Below are 14579 nucleotides of genomic sequence, written 5' to 3'. Positions count from 1 at the left end.
TAGAAGGTTTGCTATCTTGTGGTGTAGTTGATTAATGACATAATTATGTTTTCAGTACACACTACATAAATGATTATATCCTTTAACATCTAATTACTTCATATATTTTGCTGAGTTATTTGAAGATATTGAGTTTAAAGCACTTGCAACCATTGTTATGTGTTGCAGGGATATTTGCATAATATGAATACTAATATTTTGTATTTTAAAATGTTTGTCTTGAACTACTCCTTGAAGACATATGTAACCACTAACCTTTTCTCAGTAATTATCCTATTTTATGGAGAGTACATCAACCATTTGTTATGGTTTGCGTATTATTTTGGAAATTTAACCTATATGATCTCAGCTAAAATTTACTTTGTTCCTTGAATAAAATAAAGTATTGTAAAGGCCTTTAGCTATATCCAATAAAGTGTATGACGATGAATAAAGGATCTGATACATTTCGTTCCTCTTCAGAATCTGTGACCAGTGGGTCCCTCCTACAAGTCAAATGTAGGCTTGATGCCTTCCCTCACTGCAATCCAAGCAGGAAGCAAAATTTTGGCTCTTTACATATGCTGCCAATTTTTTGATTGTCCTAATAATTAGGAATGCCACAGAAATCAGAACAGAACTTGGTTGACACTGGAATTCTGAAGTTCTGACATAATAGAAGCAGATGGATATAACCACCTGTGAAACTCAAACATTTACTTATGTAGGTGCATCTGCAAAAAGTTGCAGTACGTTTTGAAATTTTCTATGGTCTGAAACAGATGAGCAAAATGATGCAGCTTCAGGCTGCATTGGGGGCATGCTGTTTACATGATACACACCCTGAACACACCCTGAAGTTGCATCAATGAAAAAGAACTAGGCAGCTCAGTTCAGGACTGCGGTGGTAGCCCAGATTGGGACAAGGCATATGCAGTTGCTGCAGTCCCAGGATGAATGCCATGGGCATAACCTCGCACAGCTCCTTTGGGCCCATCTGTTTCAGGCCTATAACTTGGTTTGAACTCTGCTTTGTCAATAATTACTTATTCTCTTCTACTCCTGCTCCCCTCCCTTCTCCTCCACACTACCCAAAAGTTCTGGGGAATGTTTTGGCGTTCACTTTCACCTTGTAACAGGTTTTTGTCTCTGCTCCTTTCTTTTCAACTACACACACACTCTCTCTCTCTCTCAGTGTGGTTGAGGCATTATGTGAGCATGATTTCCCACCATCCTTGCCATCTCCTATTTCAACTCAACAGCTGCTTCTCTTATGCTCCTCCTCTAGTGTATACATTCTCTGGTTCACACATTTTCTATTTTTTTAAAAAAAGTTTTGAAAAGTGCCAAAGTGGTAAAAGTCTGTCCCACTTTGGCATTATAACTCTAAAGAGGAGGATGGGGAAAAAAAGTTAAGTCTAGTAACCTGAAATGTAATGAAGCTTAGCAGATGAATATAATGAGGCTTAGCAAATGAATGAAGATCAGCAGAAATTCCCAGGACCAGCCATATAACACCAGTACTAAAAGATCTCCATTGGCTGCCCATTCGCTTCCGAGCTCAATATAAGGTGTTGGTTATTACCTATAAAGCCCTAAATGGCTTGGGCCCAGGATACCTAAAGGACTGCCTCTCCCCGTACATTCCGCCTCGCACCCTCAGAACATCTGGGCAGCAGTTACTGAAGGTGCCTGGGGCTAGGTTAGCCTCCACCACTCGGAGGACATTTTCCACAGCTGCCCCAGCCCTTTGGAATACGCTGCCCACTGAGCTCCGCTCATCTACCACCCTGGCCCAATTTAGGAAGGACTTAAAAACCTTCCTATTCCAACAGGCATTCCCCGACTAAATATCCTGTGGGCCTCCCTCCTCTTCCGTGGCCATGAGGTTGGGCTATGGGGCTTTTTTATTGTATTTTTATGTGGATGTAATTGTATGCTTTTAATCTTTTACTGTATTGAATGTATTATGTTTTATATGTTGTAAGCCGCCCTGATCTTTTGGAAGGGCGGGGTATAAATAAAAATTTTATTTATTATTATTATTTATTTTGTGGCAAAAGTCACATCCCCATTAAAAATGGCACCAAAAATACAGCTGGAGAAACTGAGATAATGTGTACAGTTATATGTTAGCTACCTGATTGGAAACTCTCAGGACAGAGAAAACACCACCCTGCAGTGGGAATAAAAAGTTTTGGTTGTACAGTACCATAAATTAATGAGGATAACATCTGAACAAGATGAGCGTTATATGGATAACCGACAACCCCCTGCCCTTAGTACAGCTACTGTTCTTGTTATCAACTCAGACTTATAGTATCATTTTCTTGGCAAGAGACCTTATCACACGAGACTTATAGGAATGGGAATGGAATGGAACGGGGGGGGGGGGGGGAACGAGTGTTACCATACAGGAGAATGATGCTGATGTTGGTGGGAGTCCCCAGGCCATTCCCCAGCCATTCCATGGCAGCTGATTTTGAAGAACAGTTCAAAATTGTTCTTCAAAATCAGTGCTGGGAATGGCTTGGAGACTCCCAGTAGCATCGGCAGCATTCTCCCCACCCATTTCGTTCCATTCCATTCCTGTTCCAGCAAGAGCCATGTGATAAGCTCTAAGATTTATTAGAGGAAGTTGGCCATTTCTTTTCTTACCTCTCATCAAGTCCCAAAGCTTTTAGCCAGTCTGGAGGAGGCCTGAGACATTATTTCTGCCCAAATGATATACACACAAATACACACTTAATTCAGAACAGACTTTTGTTCCATTAACTTTCTAGTTCAGATTTATTATTGACCGGGAAGGGCTATCTGACTAACAGTTCCTTACTTGATAAAGTATAATGCAGTAAATAGCATATCTCTTCTAAAAATGAAGTCCAACTCCTAGTGCTCAATGGCCATTTTTATTCTTTTATTTCCTGTACTTCCATATACATTTTCTAGAGAGTAAGGTACATTGGGTTCAATGTGTTTTGCTTCTCAGTAAGCACACATATGCACAGAGGATATATATATATATATATATATGTGTGTGTGTGTGTGTGTGTGTGTGCCTTCAAGTTGCCTGTGGACATATAGCAACCTTATGAATTTCATAGTGTTTCCTTAGGCAAGGACTTCTCATAGGTGCTTTTGCCAGTTCCTTCATCTGAAATATTACACTCAGTCCTTGTTGATGTTTTCCCATCCAAGTATTAACTGGTCTTGCTTGGGTTCCAAGATAGATGAAATCTGGTCCCTTTAGGATATTTAGGCTGTGTGTATGTATGCATCTGTGTATACTTACAGAGAGAAAGAGATTGGGGTGGGTGGTTTCCCCTTCAGAATACTATGTCTTGCGTGTACCAGTGTTCCTGTTGTCTGTAGTCTGTTGCTAGAAACATGCAGACAAACAAATATCCTGAGAAAAGAGCATTTGTTTATTTGAGCATTTAAAGAGATGAACTGTATGGCTGTCTGTCAGTCATTGATCGCCAGTGGAAAATTCCTTGAGATGCCAGTGACAGTTCCCTGGCAAAGTCTGTTTATGGTTTTATAAGTTGGCAGTTTATATGTTCCCCAGTGAAGTGATTTACTGGAAAGTGTCAGGCAACCCTGTTTCAGATTAAGGACTTTATTACACCAGGCTGCTAATCACTTTAGCGTAAGAAATGCAAACATACCGGTTTGGGCAAGTTACATTCACACAGTTCTTCAGAAGTGCCATGGTGTTGCTAAAGACCCAGGCTCTGTCTTCGGCAAACTGGCCTTCATAACCCTGCCATCTGGCCCTATGCCCTTCCCAGCATGTTTTTTGGTCTGTTTTTTAAATTTTCAATTTGTAATCACAGCAATTGATTAAGAAAAAATAAAGACATTTTTAAAAAGGAGCCTTCTTGGGAATAGCAAGGGGTGGAGGAGGGTATCATAATCATGCCCACTTGCACCTCATGACTGCCTGCATATTTGAAGTGCAGTAGGACAAACTTATCACACATTAATTAATAATGGAAAAGCATTGCAGTTGGGAGATATTGAAGGGTCTTGCTTTTCAGTGAAAAGGAGCATTCTAAGAAAGGATGGAATATGAAGCAGGTAGAGGACAGACATGTGTATGAGGTATGGTCACAAATCCTACTAGCCTGCTGTAATTCTGCTTTGGCAGCCTGGTGTGATAAACCCTTAGATTCTGATAAACTAAGATACTTGTGATTCTGTATTGAAATTCACACTATCCTCCTAATTTCTATAATCCTGTCACAAAATTACCCATGTATCTTTATAGGCAATGCATGTATCTGATTCTGATATTATCCAGTCCTTCCCAGATGAAACCTCCCCCCCCAAAAAAAAATCCTTGTCCACACAGCAGCTCATTAGTCTATTATCTTTTTCACATCTTTTATCTTTTGCCATTAGGCCATCATGATTAAAAACAAAACCAGCACTTTTTGCAATACTTGCTTCTTTCTCAGCAGGATTGAGGGTGGAATGCTGTTAGTAGACACAGACACAAAATATTTTTATTATTTGACTGTTCTGTTCTGTCACCTTAATCTGTCAAACTAGCATGAACTTGTAAGAAGCACTTGAGGTTGGTTTTTCACACAAAAAGCCTAAAATGATAATCGTGATGGTGGATGGAAGGGAAGGTGACTGACAGGTACATGTTGCATTGTTCGTGTTGTGTTTTCAGTGCAGGAAGATAAGATACAGGAGCACAAGGGACACACCTTTTACCTACTTTTTAATGTAAAAAAGGACATAAAATACAAGTTTACTGGATGTGTGTTCATGATTATACATACAAAAACATGTAGAAGAATATGAAACAAAACATGCACATAAAATCTGTAGCTGGAAAAAAAAGAAGCCAGTATGACCACTTGGCAAATGGGGTAGCAGATGAAGGATATGTGTTCAGCCAGAAGATCTGCAGGACAGAATAAGGATAATATATATGCCTCTATTAAATGGAGATGTCTCAAGTGTGGCTAATTCAAAACACATTTTAATTTGTCATAGTTCCATTATTAAATCTTACAGAAAGCCTCTCTCCCTCAAGGCCTCTAGTGACAAGCTGCAGAGGTTATGGACAGGGTCAAGAACTGAACTATCATGTAGAATTTGATTCTCTCTTTTTCTGCTATCAGCGTCATAGTTGAAATGTAAATGTTTAACTCAGAAGATTATCAGTCTGTGTTGTGGTGCTTTAATAAAAACTATAGATAGGTACTTCCCTAATTTAAAAATAAAGAAAATGAACATATAGGTTCCACTTTAAACTACTAAGTCAAAGGCTTTAGATGTCTGCATAAAACTAGATCTGCATACAATGGTATTTGAATATTTTCCATACTTAAGCTTGAAACAAAATCAAAACAACTCTCCCAAACCCTGAGGCATTTAGATATAGTTTTGTCATGCTTAAGTTTGTGTCCATTTGTAAATATTATGCTTTAAGAAGTCCTTACTTTTCTACAAAGCTACTGAACCTCCTTGTCTTGCTTTGGTCTTATGGGCATTATGTGGAAATCATGTCTTATTAAGATTTTGCGGGCTGTGTATAGCAAGCAAGTAGTAAGAATTTCATACTTATGTTCCATCTAAAGCCTCTTTTGCTTATCTGAATAGTCCACACAGGAAGATTCTTCAACAACAGCAGGTTAAGAAATGGGCAGAGGGGGGGTAGAAGAGGTATGGATCATTTCAAACCAGTTCTAACTAAGCAAGCATTCCGCTCTCCTGCCTGCTCATATCTTGCATTTTCATACAGGCCATAGGGGATGGAAGCATCCTTTATTTAGTGGACAGATGACTTTGGCCTAGCTTAACTCCTGACAGACAGCGTGGTGTTGTAGTTTGAGTGTAGGGCTGGGATTCTGGAGACTAGAGTTCAGTTCCACACTTGGTCATGGAAACCTTCTGGATGATCTTGGGTGAGTCACAACCTTTCAGTCCCGGTAAACCACATGGTAGGTTCACCTCAGGGTCAACATGAAGGCACATCAACACCACCACCACCACCACCACCACCACCACCACCACCACAAAGTTTGACTTGCAAAGCATAATCAGTGTTTCCATTTGGTTTTTGTGAAAGATAATAGAGCAAAAGTGGGCAAATTTGAAATATGTGGGGTACATTTTTTTCACCACCAGCATAATTCCCTAAGGCCCACAAGGCCTAGACATGGTGAAAAATGTTAAGAGTTAATAAATAAACAAACAACCCCCCCCCCACAAAAAACAAAAAACTAAGCAGAACACATAACTGAAAGTGGCTGGATATCAATGTCTGATTTAGGACTTTCAAGAGAGTCTTCTGCTGGTGGACCCAAACTTGTTTTATGGATAAACTGTTGCCCTTGAAGGCCTTCAGGAAAGGAAAGTCCCCATGCAAAAATTGGCCTGTTAACATATGACGGGAAGGAGACTCCATCTAGAAAAACAGGACTGGATAGGCCAAGCCTGGTTCAAGTACATTAATTGTGTCACCATTAATGTCATAGGGATTGTGTACATGACATTGAATTTCCCCGGGCAAGCTATATGCTGTTTGTTCTACACATCCTCAAAACACTGAAATGGGTTTGGGCAATTGACACAGTACCCAGACAAAATTCAAGGTTTCCACCCCTTGTCCTTCACTGAAAAATTTGTACCTTTTGCTCTGGGATTTCCAGAAATCTCAAAGAAAAATGCAGTGATGATAGATAAATCCCTTCCCTGCTGAAGAGGCTGAGCAGCAGAACACCTGAGGTTTGGAAAATGAGACTTACCTTATTCCCTGTCTGCCCCACTCTGCCAGCAAGAGTGCATTTTTTTGTCAGCCTGCTGTGGGTGGTCATGTGGATTGGGTGCTGCTACAAGCCGGCAGCCCCTTCCAGATCTGGCAGAGCTGCCACCAGCAGCTGCAGCAGGGTGATGGCAGAGGTGCCTTGGTGGGCAGAGGGTGATGTCTTGGGATGGACAGTGAAGGAGTGCCCCACCAGGTGTTCACTTTGCTCTGAGGTGGTGCCTGGCACAGTCTGTATCCCCTGCATCCCTTAGTGATGTCCTTGTCTCTCTGTCATGTGGATATTGAAATATTCTGTGAAATTTGTTGAAGAGGTGAGTGATTAAGCGACACTGAATTTTGCTTCAGCTACTTTCATTACTATTGTCCAACTTTCCATCTAGATTCAGAATTAACTTCTACTTGAAGGTAATAAAAAACCCCAATAATTCTTTGTCACATTATCCAGGCTTACTGTTCACCAGCAGTCTTAATTATCTGAGAAAGACTTAGAAGAGCTGACAAACAGCAGGAAAGTATTTCATACGACTTCTCTGAGAGAATATGATGAATTAATATATTTTTCCAAAATGTCTTACCCTATACTAAAGCAGAATTTTTTTAATCTGGTAGTGTTTGTTAGTATTCAAATATCTATGATTGCATATGTGATTATCCTGTTTGGATTACATTACATTTGATCTCTTGACCAAAAACCCAAGATGTGATATGAATGGTACATTGTAAATATTTTTCTTCTTTACTTATAACTCATAACATGCTTGTTTGGATGTATGAGAACTTGCAGAGTGAAAATGGGCAGGGATTGCTAGTGTGGCCTAGGAGCCACAATGTTCCTCCCCCAAAGATTTTTGTGGTCCTCATCACCTCTAGTGTCCCCATGCTGATCTCTTTATTCCCAACAAAATAGGGTCAACTGCTATTCCTGAAGCCTCTGGGTGCAAAAATTCACTTTTTAATAGGTTTCAAGGCCTCCTGTACTAATTAACATTAAATTTAGCATTTTTTGAGAACCAGAAGCTGAATTCCAGACACTTGATTTTTTTTATTTTTCATGTGACCCCCCCTTCCACCGGAGCATCCTGGGGCACAAAAACAGCTCTTGGACCTGTCACAACTGTTTACCTTGTTTTAAGTGGAACCATAAACCTGTGAGAGATGTATGTTATAGGGAGGTGGAAATCTCTGTCTCTGGGTTTTTCTTTATAATTTTGGTTTGTTTGAGGCCCATCTGCATTTGTTTCCCATTGTTCTTTGGTACTGAGATCTGAGAATTTATTTTTTCATCCTGAGTTGAAATTCATATGCATTTATTTATGCACATTTATTTGCATATTTTGTCCAATGTATGTCTTAATGTTTTATATTTAAAAGCCCTGTCTTTTTCAGGACATGCTGATAAAGGTAGATGATTTTAGGGGGTTGCCCTATTTTTCAAAAGAAAAAATGCAGAAAATAAGAGCATATTGGTTTCTGTTTTGATCACATACCTTCTTTTTTTTTTAAAAAAAGAATGCTTTACTGATAATATAATACTGAACAATTGTTATGAAACAATTAATTAATTGAGGAAATAAATTACTTGTCAGTGGTCATATCAATGTGACACTTAGATTAAATAGTGACTCAGTCCTTGTCTGCATTTGTTCTTATTTGCAAAGTGCATGAAACTTCATTTGGATATTAAGAAGACTATATATGTGTCAAATAATTAGGAACAACAAAGTGATGAATCCAAGGGGGAACTAAGTCTGAATAATTGTCACTGGCCAAGATAAGACAAATAGTTTCACCTTTCAATGGAAAATGGATGGAATCAAATTAACCTTTCCCTAATTTCCCTCTTGTTTCAGACAGCAACTTATAGTGTTCTTCCCCATCAGATCTACAGAGGTGCCATTCCCTAGCAACTACAAAATGCTAATTCATTACTTTGATTAAAGTGTCTAGCTAGGCCAATCTAGGTCTCCAAACAGCCTTTTAATGTCTTGGATTTATTCCTTCAGCAAGGTGCCTATGAACAGGTTATCACTGCAGTTTAGACAGCCCACCAGATGAGTGAGAAGGGAGACATGTAAATGAATGAAGTTTTTTTTATAGACAACTCCACTCATATACAACATCATCAGCCACTGCATAATAAAGAAAGGCACAGGTTTTTCACAGAATCAAGGAACCATGGATATGTCCTCTGACTGAAAGATTATCAATAGAAATTATATTGTAAAATGTTGTTTAGAATTTAGTATTGCTCTCTGTTTTGGTTTTTTTTTTGGGGGGGGTTATGTATCCTTTTGGTTGTTATAACAACCATAAATCAGAGTTGCTATTTATTTGCATTAGTTGCATGAAAAATAATGCCTTGAGAAATGAATAAAATCTATTTTTTAAAAAAATAATGCTATTGCCTTTTATTTTTAAGATGAGGAAAAATGTCCGTTCTTTTCCTTACTGCCATTCTAATTTATTTAAAGCTACATGTACATTATACATTCAACAAGTATTTTAGCACAAGCATCTTTACAAAGAAATACAAGAAGACAACAAAAAAGGAAGAACAAGAACCTCTTACACAAGACCTGAGAAATCAGAGGGAAATTTAAACCAAGAACAGGGATGCTGAACAATCAGCAAGGGAACACATTATACATTAGCTAAATGACAATTGAAGCAACGCACTAAAGAACTATAGAGACAAGCTGAAAGGACAACAGATTCCTTCAAACATTCCCTCACACATTTTACCCCCCAAAAATGAAGAATGAAGCAATACTTTTCAAATTAGTTATAACTAACATACAGTGGTTTATTGGTGTTAGCCTCTCATGAAGTGATTCTAGAAAAGGGTTTTATTTTACACTGTTGTCTTCACTGAGTTCAGTGATGGATGATATATTCCTTGGTAAATAAATAATCTCAGAGGCAGGTATTCTTTAAAAGAATTGTTACACTTTACACTAGCTGGAAAACAGGATGAATGCTGGAATCCTATGCAGGTCTACTCAGCAATAAGCCACACTGGGTTCAACAAGATTTATTCAAATCTTGCTCCCCCGTGAGCAAGAACCATCACTTCTTTAACCAGCTTCAAAACGGAGTTGAAGACCATCCTGTTCAGAGAAGCATTCCCAGGCATTGCATAATTGTCACTTGCTATTTGATGTTCTTTGTTGCCTGTTTTATTGAATCATTTCCTGTATTGCTATGTATTTTATATGTATTATCTTACTAGAGAGGCAGGCTAGCTCCAACAAGCCTCCCTGGAAGAAGATTAACCATCCATTAAGAAACCAAGCCCTCCTCCAGTCCTCTCCCCTGATCCAGGCCTCGGAGGTAGAGAAGAACTTCTGGCCCTCATCCCCTTCCCCACCACCACTCCCTTCTCCTTTTGTGTCATGTCTTTTTAGATTGTAAGCCTGAGGGCAGGGAACCGTCCAATTAAAAAGATTGTATGTACAGGGCTGTGTAAATTTACAGCGCTTTATAAATAAAGGTTAATAATAATAATAGCTGAAGTGAGTGTTAGCAAACCACTTCCTTTTTGTCTAAACAAACCATTTATATCTCACCTCCTCAATAGGCCAGGTCCTGCATAGACAGCTAATCTTGTGTAGAAGGGACATGGTGTATGAATGAGTCCTTCATATTTTCCAAGATTCTAGAGGCAGGAAGATATGCATATGATCTAGATCAGGGGTTCCCAACCTGTTATTTGAGGAGCCCTTAGGGCGCTATATGCACTTCCCAGGTGATCCACAGCCACTCCAGGAAAATGAAAGAAATAAAAATTGAATGAAATTAAAGTATAAGAATATACTTCTAAACACCATTACCTTTTAAGACATAGGGTAGCCCTCTTAGGGACTACACCATAGAAATAAGGGCTTTGAGAGTCAAAAAGGTTGGGAACCCCTGATCTAGACTTTCAGTTTTACAAGGTGTGTTTTAGTTTAGTGTGTCCTGTTTAGCTTAGCTGGCAGCAAGCAGGGAGTAGGAAGTCAAAGCAAGAATGCCATTTGCACTGCTCCTGGCTAGATATTGCTGTGAGGTTATAGATGCCTCCTGCACTTGTGGCAAAGGAGCTGATTCACCCAAAGCCTAAGGATGGAAACTCTGATGGGTCCACCTTTCAATTCCCAGTGCAGACTGATATTACTAAGTAACTAGTTGTGCATTCTCCATCTTTGAGGGCATAGATTCCACAACTCCTGAACATATATAATTGTCTAAACAGAACTGAGTAATAAGAGGAGATTATCACCCCACTGAAAAAAGTGTCTTACCACTGTCAAATTCAAGCTTCATTTGGCTATAACCTGGTGTTACCACATGGATTTTCTCCTCAAAACTGCCATCCGGGTACAGCCCGGCTCCAATGCTGGTCCCTGAGCTCGCTTTGGAGACCATTTTTCAAAGTTGGAAAGCTCCCAACTTTGAAAAATGGTCATGGAACTGAGTTCAGGGACCAGCATTGGAGCCGGGCTGTACCCAGATGGCAGTTTTGGGGAGAAAAGCTGTGTGATAACACCAGGTCACAGCCTGAATGAAACATGGGCGGGATACAGACCGCCGCTTTGCGGCGCTCCCCCGCCGCCGCCATTTGCTCCGTGCAGGAGCCGCAGCAGCCAAACCGCGTGACTCCCGCGCGGAGCAAAAAAGAAGTCAATTCGGCAGAGCTTCTTTCTGAGGCGCATCTATGATGTCGCGAGGCGCCGCAGGCGCATTCGCGACGTCATAAGCACCGCGACACGTCTGGACGCTATGCGTCCAGTACGTAAAGATGGCGGCGCCCATGTGGAAGGGGCGCCGCCATCTTGTACGTACTGTATACGTACTAGGGTTAGGGGGGTGCGGAAGCACCGCCCCTTCCTAACCCTAGTACGTATACAGTACGTACTATATGGCGGTGTGTATCCCGCCTTTAATTCAGCAGCGGTAAGACACTTTTTTCAGCAGTGCAATAATCTCCAGGGACAGAAACCATTCAACTTAAAAGTTCCCAGAAAAGTATTTGAAACAATACTACTCAAGTTTAAGGCACTACAGATCATATTGTAAGCGTAGGTTGGCTAACAGAGTGCACCGAAGGAAATATAGGAGAAAATCAGTTGCTCTTCCAGAATATTTGAGGAACAGGTGCCTTATTTTTTTATTGTCTAGCATTTTATTGCACTGAGTGAACCATGTAATAAAGAGTCTTTTCCTTAATCTAGGCTGACATTGGGGCAACTGTAGTCTTTAATCCATCAATTGCAGACTAGATTCACTTGAAAATAAATGGGAGGATCAGCATATTCAAAAATCCTAATGAATAACATATACTGTACTCTCATAAGCACTTTGGCAGTATCTCCTCCTTCTAAAACTCCATTTAAGTCCATTTTGATTTCAACAAGCTGTTCAACAATGTATGCAATTCTATAAGAGTTCATGACTAATGGTATGAACTTGCTGACTTTAGCCCAAGAAATATCATGGCTGCTCTGTGCCCAATGTTATTGATTATCCAGCCCCTAGAAACATGCCTATGCCATGAAAACAGATTTATGCATTTAAGGATCCATCATGTGCAAGCCTGCCTAGAAGCAGGTTTCATTGCATGAAAAGGTATTACCCCCAGAACTGAAGCCTAATGAGAAAGAAGTCATAATGTATTCTCACACTATGTATTCTCTCATCTATCCTCACACCCAAAGAAAATGAAATTAAATTCATGTATTGCATTTGCAGAATTGCAACTAGTTTTCAAAAACTGCACAGTTTTGAAAGACATTCTTGCAGCGGGAAGAAAATTGCTAAAATTACTTGTTGGTTCCTTTGAGAACAAAATTAACAAAGAATTACATATTTAATTCATGCCACCCCATCTGCTCAACACACATTATGTAGCAGATTAATATGTCCTCATTGCCCTATAAGCTCATGTAGTCACCTTGAGATAATCACAGCCTCTCGGTCCAACATACTTCACAATATTGTTAGGATAAAAATGGAGTGGGAGAATGGAAAGCCATATACAATACCTTCGGTTCTAGAAGATAAATAGAATTAGTTGAATTACAGTGGGCCCTTGGTATCTACTGGGTTTATTTCTCCTTGTCTCTCCTTTCCAGTCAGCTTCTGCCAATAAGCCAAAAGCAAACAAAAAGGCTGTCTGTCCTCACCCACTTTACTCGTTAGGGCATTTTCCCCGGTAATTCATCTCATCCACTTTTTAACTGATGGATGGGGACAACCTGGTTAAAACATCCAACAGTTTTAATCCAGGTAGTGGGAGAACTAGCACTGGAGTTCTGAATCCATGATTCTTCTAGGGCAGGCAGTATACTGGAAACCTTGTAGGTTCCTAAGGAGATTCTTGCAGCTTTTTGGACACTTGCGGGGAATTGACATATTTATGATTTTGATAGTGGAAGTATAGAAGGTATTTCACAATTGAAACTCTAGCTAAAGTTGCAGTATACAAGTAATTAATTGAAACAGAGCTCATTTCAGTTGAAGGGATGCAAACCCCAATTAGGATATGCAGAAGATTTGCAGTGGTACCAAAAATGAGAGGTTTGATATATCTTGGAAACAAAGGTTAGTGGGTTCCTGTGTCTTGCTTATCTTTTTGCTCAATTTTGATGCTTTTTAGCTGCTTCAGTGGTGTACCTGGGGGATCCTAGCTAGAGCTTTGTTTTCTCTCCCTATTGCAACTTTTCCTCCTGATACATGCCTGCATAGAGGGGAAACAGTTTCTTTTTAAAGTTTCTCTCTTCAGCTTTCCTCTTTTGAAAGGCCTTTATTATTTTACTTCCTTTATTTTTCTTTGCCTTTGTGGATTAAGGCACTTTTAACCCTTTGCCAAGAGAATATTTTAGAATACATTTTAAACTTTTTGGAACATTTTTCTGAAATAATCTAAAAATCCCAAACTTTGATTTGGATTGATAAGTGTGCATTTCTCTTGTAGCTGAGAATTTAAAATACTGGAGTGGGGCTGGAATGAGTGCTGGATGAAGCTCATCTTTATTATTCAATACAATATTTTCTTATAACCAGTTCCCATTTATTATGCCTTGATTACTTTATAGAGTTTTATTATTGAATCAATTAATTATTCTGTATTAAATTTACACAACAATTACTGAATTATTAAACAGTCTTTTATATTAGCCACATTGTAACTGCTTCAGTTGGTTTGTTGTTTGTTGTTGTGCGTCTTCATGGCGACCCTAAAGGAAACCTGTCATGATGTCTTCTTGGCAAGATTTGTTCAGAGGAGGTTTGCCATTGGCTTCCCCTGAGGTTGGGCACATGTGTCATCCAGTGGGATTCATGGCCAAGCTGGGAATTAAACTGTGGTCTCCAGAGTTGGAATCCAACACTCAAACCATATGCCAAGCTGGCTCCTTCAGTTGGTAGGATTTAATATTATTATTGCTATTATTATTATTATTATTATTATTGAAGTACTTTGTTTTTATTGTTGTTACTAATATTTATGATTATTTGCAATTTTGTCTTTTCTCAATAAATTTGAAATTGATTTTATTTTTGGTGTGGTTCCAGTTTAATGGTCACTCTCCATATGCTCACTAAAGCAAAATAAAAGTGTATGTCTTGGGGGGAGGCAGTTTCTCAAGGACTAATTTTCATTTGTTTACTCATCAAATAAACACTACCACTATAAACTGATGAAGGATCTTAACACCAGGACCACAGCCTTCTCTCGAATCTAACAGCTTTGCTTGCCAAAATCTGACCTTTTTAGAGAAGCAGTGCAAAACCAGCAGAGGCTGGCAAAGCTTCCAGAGAGCTAGCAGTTGTAACA

This window comes from Sceloporus undulatus, unplaced genomic scaffold, assembly GCF_019175285.1.
Source record: "Sceloporus undulatus isolate JIND9_A2432 ecotype Alabama unplaced genomic scaffold, SceUnd_v1.1 scaffold_14, whole genome shotgun sequence".
Lineage (NCBI taxonomy): Eukaryota > Metazoa > Chordata > Lepidosauria > Squamata > Phrynosomatidae > Sceloporus > Sceloporus undulatus.
Note: the sequence above shows the minus strand (reverse complement) of the source record.